General features: G+C 30.8%; 1 long non-coding RNA gene across 2 annotated transcripts; it reads left to right on the top strand.

Annotated features, from left to right (window-relative positions):
• The first annotated feature begins 5,465 nt into the window (after positions 1-5,465).
• Positions 5,466-6,539, top strand: LOC148269156 (uncharacterized). Of its 2 annotated transcripts, XR_015820990.1 has the most exons (4): positions 5,466-5,742; positions 5,811-5,940; positions 6,007-6,296; positions 6,393-6,498. It is a non-coding gene; the product is annotated as an uncharacterized LOC148269156 (long non-coding RNA). The 2 variants fall into 2 exon arrangements; XR_015820984.1 differs by having other exon boundaries at positions 6,007-6,539.
• The last annotated feature ends 1,181 nt before the right edge of the window (positions 6,540-7,720 follow it).

Below are 7,720 nucleotides of genomic sequence, written 5' to 3'. Positions count from 1 at the left end.
ACGTTGATTCCAAAAAAACATTATATATATATATATATATTGGTTAATGTGAACGTGAAGAGTCATGATCAGATTAATTAATTTAAAAGACGGACCGTTGTTTTATTATATTTTTAAATTTGAAGTTCTGAATGCTTTTTTTATTTGAAGAGATGAAAAGTTGAATGCTTTTAGCAGAATCCATTTGCAAAGATAAAAGTTGAAAGCTTTAAAATCTTTTATTTATTTATTTATTTTTTCTTTATCATCTGCTCAATTTTAAGGAGAAAGAAGTGATGGTAAAGAAGTATGCAAAGATACACTTGACAGTAATGCCTTAAACTTCCTCCTTCCTCCTTCACGAAATTCTTCAATCAACTTTGTGGGAGATTGCTTCTGTTGAATATATTGGTAAAAGAATCTTTATTTTAACATACCGAGACAATGCTGTGTAAACAGTTTTTAGGTTTTCCTCCTTTGTGTTTGACTTTTTTATTCATATTATTATTAATTGTTGTATTAAAATTTTAGTTCTGCATGGTAACATTAAATTGATTATTTCTAAAATTTAGCTACTTTAACAATAATAAAAATGTTGTGAATAAATGATTTAGTTCTTTAATTAGTTAGTGGGAGGAGGGGTTGGACTTCGTCAAATGGAATCTTACTGGGCAGATCCGTCAATACCAAAAGGAGATTATAAGACCCAGATTTCCTATTGTATTGAATGATGTGTTTAGAGACTCAAAATTCTTATCTATGTGTTTTGTGTGTGTGTTTATGCGTATGAATAATTAAGTTTGATCATCGAGTGAGAGTATATGTATTGAACCTAAAAAGCTTAGCTTCATTTAAAGTCAGATTAGGCTCGTGAAACAAAAAAATTCAACAGGGAAAAAGAACCCAAAGAGTAAGCCAAATTATTAAGTAATTTTTCTAAATATTTCTTGTCAAATAAACCACCTGGTATACTAGATACAGATCATACAGAGTATTGTCCTCACCCTCATATGAAGAGATGAAAAGAATATCAGTATATATATATATATAAGTATACAATATGCAAGATTAATATTTGACGCATTTAATTTATTGATGGAAATTGAAAGAAAACAAAAGAAGTAAAAGTAGTAATACTATTAGTAGAAGTAGAAGAAGAAGTATCAAGACATTGATGAACTCCATTAAATGATCTTCACTTGGCTTATCTTTTCCTGATTTTACCTCGCTGAATGCTTTTCTTTTTTTTGAGGAGAAGTTAATGGCATATTTTTCAGTTAAAAAATGGTAATTGCTTTTGCACTTAAAGAAAATTTTCCAGTAAAGGATAAAATTAAATTCCTGTCACCATTCAGTTTTTTTTTTTTAAAAAGCAAATTTCAGTAGATATGAAGTATTTTGATTTAATAATTTCAAATTTAAACTATTTCTTCGTCTTAATTTGGATTAGATCCTTTATAAACATATCTAATCATATATTGGTAGGTAAGTGATGCTTATAATAAATTTGTACATCTCTGTTTATATTGTTAGTAATAAAATTATGGCCTGTGACTTCTAGTGCATTCTTCATTTTATTTCTTGTTTTGTTTTTTAGTGACCATGGTACTTCTTATCATTCATGTGCGCAGGAGTTTTATATGTTGTAGTTGATAGTGACTGAGATTGGAAGATGTATATGGAGAAATAATTTCTTGAAGGTCCTCTAATGGTGCCAAGCAATTTGATATTGGTTTAATGGTGTGGAAGGTGAGTTTGAATTACTAATCTTTCAAGATTATTTATTTTTAAATTTCTAAATAATTTTTGAAGATGTTATGGTTTCTTATCATCTTAATACATTATCAATCTTGTCTTTTATTATCTAACAATACTTATTTTTATTTTTGAAGTTTTTGAACTACTATGGTGGAGCTCAAGTTGTAAATTTTAGATTATGATAAGAAAAGTTTTATAAAAATACAACAATACTCTTAGAACGTATAACACATGCTATTTTGGAGTATGAACTCAATTTAAGAAAATTTTAAACGAAATATAAATTTTATAAAAATTATGTATTTGATTATTTTTGTAATATCATATTTATGATTACTTTAAATATTTAAAATAATTATATTTATAATTCAGTTAATAATATGAATATTCCATTCAAAATTAGTGAAGGAGACAATAGGTATGAGGAAACGTGTATGCCAACAACAAAATATTTTTACCAACCAAAAAATTCGTTTGTGAAGTATAAGACAGAAAGCATCTTACTTCTTCTGACTTGTATAGGTGAATATCCAACTTATCGATTGAAGTTTTTGGTTTACGGTACGTCCAATACCTATTTGATAGTAAATTCAACTGTAGTAATGGTTTACTGTAGGTCATTTTCCTCATTTGTTTATTTATTTGCATTTGATATATTCGTACTTCTACCTCTTGTATTTTTGTAAATACTCAAAACATCTATCTCTTTTGGCTCTCCATTCGCAAAAGATATATCTCTTATAATGCATGTGAATTTAATCTTAAAGAAGAATCTAAAATCGTATCTTTCCTAACTTCGTGCACAAAGAGAAATCGAACATAATGGGTACATGTTTTCTGACTCACAGTACATCCTAGGCATGGATTAATAAAGAATATATGGATACTCATTCTTGTCCTAATAATAGTACTTGTTAAAGTAAAGAATCAAGAGCATTAGCACGTATGGACTGCAAAGAAACTTCTTAATGAACATGTACATGTATATAAGAGTCTGTGTGTGTGTATAGGCATGAACAGGCAAATCCGCAAAACCAATTCCATTGCATACAGAAGAAGGTTTGTAGAACAATACAGATCTATAGCTATAGTACTCTAGCTGGAGATCAGCAACATTAAAGGAATTATATAATAGTTAATTAAGGATATATATACTTTCGGGTTTCTTTGATTAAAAGAAGTAATTATGTCCTAAATAAAAGTTGAGCTATAGGAACCAAACTACCAAATGCTTATGTGTGTGTGTTTATGCTGCGTCAAAGTCCTTCAACCATCTATCACAAAAGAAAATATGCATAAAACAGTTTACATCCGAAGCAGCTGGCAGAGGTTAATTATAATATATGTGTCCCCTGAAGAGTCATATACATAAGTATATTATATACGGATACTCATGATCATGTGAAGGCGGATTATCAATGGACGTGGAGATCAACGTTTCTTTGAGGATCCATGATGCTGATGATTCTCTGAGCACTTTTAAGGAGGAAAAGAGGAAAGACAATAATAATCACCAACAACTTCAATCGAAAGCTTGACACCTTGAAGGCGTTTGATAAGACCAAGATATCTCCTTCGTCGACGCTTCTTACGTTAGCGACTATCAAACACAATCTGATTTCAGGATCAGTTTCGTCGCAGGAGCTTTTCAGTAGTAGGTTGATTTCTCCGAGAGTAGCTCCCAGGTTCAACTCCCCTAACGGGATGAGCAGAAAGACGATGATCGGAGTGAGGAAGAAAAAGATGAAAAATAGAAGTTTTAGGTCCATCAGATCCATTTTTTCAAACTCTTCTCTTGCAAGGATCGATGGATGCTGATGCTTTCAGAGAAAATATAAACTATTCTATATACTTTCTTTCCTTTTTTTTTTTTTTTTCCTCTCCGAACCTCCCCAAAAAATACTAATAATAAATAAAATGATTTAGTTTTTAATTAGTTGGTGGGATGGGTTGGACTTTGTCTAATGGAATCCTTTTAGGCAAAATCCGTCAAAACCAAAAGGAGATAATGAAGGCCCAGATTTTCAATTGTATACATGATGTGTTTTAAAGGCCCATATCATTTACTCAAAAGTTCTTATACATACATATATATATATATATATATATATAGGAATAATTATTTCCCCAGATTAAGTTGAACGCAGAATGAGACTGTATATATATGAACATAAAAAGCTTAGCTTCATTTAAAGTCAGATTAGGCTCATGAAACAAAAAAATTCAAGGGGGGGGAAGTAATCTTTATAAAATGTTTGTTCACAAATAAACCACCTAGCATACTAGGTACAGATCATGAAGAGTAGTGTCCTCATCCCCATATGAATAAATGAAAAGAACATCAGTGTGTATATATATATATACAAGTATACAATGTACAAGATGAATATTTGATGCTTTTAATTCACGGATAGAAATCAAAAGAATAAGTAGTAGTAGTGGTGGTGGTAGAAACAGAAGAAATGAAAGAAATACCAGGGATTCAGAAAATTGACAGTCAGGAACTCCAATAAATGATCATGATAATTAATAAATTTGTGTACCTGGCCGAGAATGATCTTCACTTGGCTTATCTTTTCCTGGATGCTTTTCATTTTCTGAGAAGTTAGATGGCATATTTAGACGTTATGAAATAAAAATAATGGCTTATTAACATTAATCAAAACTTGACAGTTGACCCTAACTACTTTGCTTTATAAATAATTCGATTTATAATAATCAAGTTCTCATCCTATTTCTCCAAATTACTTCATTAAACTATCAACCATATGCTAGTTACTACCATAAAAACTGCTTAGAGATTCATGTCAATAATTTAAGAGTAAAAAATATTTGTAACTATAAATTTTTATTTGTTCTGATATATAAGAAAATTATGTGATTTTAGATTTTAGTGAGTTTAATGAATTATTTCCTTTAGTTGTTGGACTTGCTAGTGAAGTAAATGACTTCTATTTCTTAGTTGTTTTTTTTTTTTTTTAAATTTTTGAGTAATACATACATATACATATATATTTATATTTATAGTTGTTACTAAAGAATTTTAAATTTTTATGATATGAATATATATACATACATGTACACTGTTTTAATAAAGGAGCCGTACAATATGTATTTTATTTGTCCAATTAATTTTGAGAAGCATAAATATTACATTCTTTATACACGAACATTAGATATAATATAACATTATGAATTATTATATTTTACATACTTTGTTAACTATTATATAAGATTATTGTTGAGTTTTTACATATTTTATAAACTACTAAGACAAAATTATGTATTACTTTGAAACAAGTGGCTGAAATTTATTTTATGAATTTTGATAAATTTTGATCTCCTTGTATTACTAAGTTATTTTTCATCCTATCAATGACAATTAAATATTTACTATTACGATTATGTAATATCCGGTCCCAAAAAAATAAAAGGGTGTGTAAATAAGTTAATTAAATTAAGACTTGGAGTTCAAATGACGAAAATTTTAGTAAGGAGTTTTTATAAATTCTAAGGACCTAAATGAAAATGTGAAGGAAAAATGGGGGCGAAAGAACAATTAAATAAAAATGGAAGGGGACAAAAAGAAATTAAAAAATGGACGGTTCCGATCGAACCGTTTGAGTGATCCAACGGCTTACAATTTCATCAGATTAAACAGTCCAGATTGAATCTTGCAAGATCGGACGGTTAATGAGATGGGTATTTACAAAAACAATTAGGATTTTCTCCTTCATTAAGCAAATGAGAGACGAAATGAGAGAGGAGGAGAGGAGTTGATCGGGTGAGAGAGGAGGCTGAGATTGAGGAGGAGTCAGGCCGAGAAGGAGAAGAGAATGTCACGCAAGGGAGAGACAATCAAGGAAACCAGAAGGGGAGAAGGAAACACAGCCGAAAAGGGAAAGGAGGAGGTGTCGCGGAGGCGGAAAGTCGAAGGGAAGGGAAGAAAAAGGAATCGCGACTAAAAATCACCGTGTTGCACGTGACATCAGTGTCCGAAAATTGGCAAGTTTCGTCCTTTCCATTTCTTTTTCAAGATTTCCTTTTCTTATTTCACTCTAACCGACGTGTAGGTGTGAAACCAATTAACCAATCTTCGAAGCAAGCAAGGAGTGCTCTCGGGGAACCAAGGAGATCATCCTCTGGAAGCTAGGAGTCGAACCTGAGGTTGTTCGGGTTTTCGGAGCGCCACACCTGAACCAGGTGCGTTCCTTTTCCTCTTTCGGTGTGTGTTCTTGACGAAATGGGTATTCATATGTGTGTGTGCAGGTTTTGGAAGCTAAAGTACTCACCTCGCTACAGTGAGAGAAGGTTTTCTCAGGAAAATTAGAAATCGTCTCTGGTAGTGAAAATCAGAAAAAGTGAAGCTGTTTGGCCTTCACAGCACCAAATCGAATTCAGTAACTTTCCTTTTCCTTCCTCGTTGTCAACTTTGGTTAATATGGTGCCGATACGTATATATGTGTATACGTGTAGATTTTCGAAACCCAAATCATCCATCCCTACGCAAGGAGTTGAAGTGGTGGTTCGCCGAATATCGAAGAACAAGATTGTTGTTGGTAATTACCAAAAACGACCATTTTTAATAGTTTTCTTTTAGGTTTAATTCATTTTCGTTAATTAAATTTAAATGTATTTATATATGGTGATTCTAGGCCGTTGATCAAGTGGAGTATAATCTGTTAAAGGGACTTTGGTAAACATTTCCTTATTCCAACTTGGACTAGGATTTTAAAAGCCTGTGCATGTGTATTCTTGAATTTTTATGAGTTTTAATATAGAATAGATACTGATCTAATTTCTTGATGAAGAACAAAACATGTACATATGACAAGTGAACCCTAACTTGTTTAAAAATCATGAGGAGATGGAAATTAGAAAATTAAGGGGTGACAAATATTTGAAATTATGATAAGTAGCAAAATTATAAGTGAAAAGAAACCTCAAATAAAATGAAAGATTGAGAAAAAGGGAATAACTAAGAAAACAAATAAAAGTAGAAATGAATTAATTATGGTTATGAAACAAATTAACTTAAATAATAGTTAAAACAAAAATAGAATAAAAAGGAAGTAAATAAGAAACTGGAAAAGGAGATGATGTGAGTAAATAGTGTATGAACCCTAAATGCTTTCTCATTTAGTCTGAATCGAGGAAGAGAATGTGTATGTGTGGCTGAAGTTCACCGGGTATGGTAAACTTGCACATGGATAGAGTTTATTATATGTGTTTGTGAGAGTGGCTCACATAGTAAACGTAACTGTTATGGTCCATGTGAGATTTTGTGAGTGTGCTATCCATGCTATGAGGAGATCCATTTCACATCTCTTTGACGGCAACATAAACAGTATTGTGCGATGAAATTCTAAAGATGACATTTCGAGTGTATATATGTTCTTTCGAGTATATATGGTGATACTTCGAGATTATAAATGATATTCGAGTGTAATTAAGAAATTCGATCAGAAACATGAAAAATCAGAATATCTGAAATAATTGTGGCTAATAAATAAATTCTGATTTAGAAAATTATAAAAATTATAACTAAATTTTGTGTTGAAAACATTACCATTGCATCTGCCACATCTTGTGTGTTTTGTATAATGTCTGATCTGGGTTTGCAAGAACAAAAATACTTATTGAGTTGGTGAGACTTATTAAATTTTATCATAATATTTTTCAGATAAAAAAGAAGAATCAGAACTGTTGTCAGACGAGTAGAATTTGTGAAAGTGTTTCAGTTCATGTATATTTTGTTCATATTCTAAAATTTTTTGTTTTGTTTAATTAAACTCTAAATTTTGACATCATATTATATATATATAATCCATGTGTATATCACATTAGATGTTAGGTTTTATGTTAAATTCTTAAGTTGTACATATGCATATTTTGTGGACCTCTGCTTAAAGAATGGTATGAATAGATTGCGCTTCATTATTAGGTTTGGGGTGTGACAGATTCTGCTAATGGGGGTTAGGGC

This window comes from Carica papaya, chromosome 1 (genome assembly GCF_054855325.1).
Source record: "Carica papaya isolate Zhongbai chromosome 1, ASM5485532v1, whole genome shotgun sequence".
Lineage (NCBI taxonomy): Eukaryota > Viridiplantae > Streptophyta > Magnoliopsida > Brassicales > Caricaceae > Carica > Carica papaya.
Note: the sequence above shows the minus strand (reverse complement) of the source record. Positions and strands in the feature narration are given on the sequence as shown.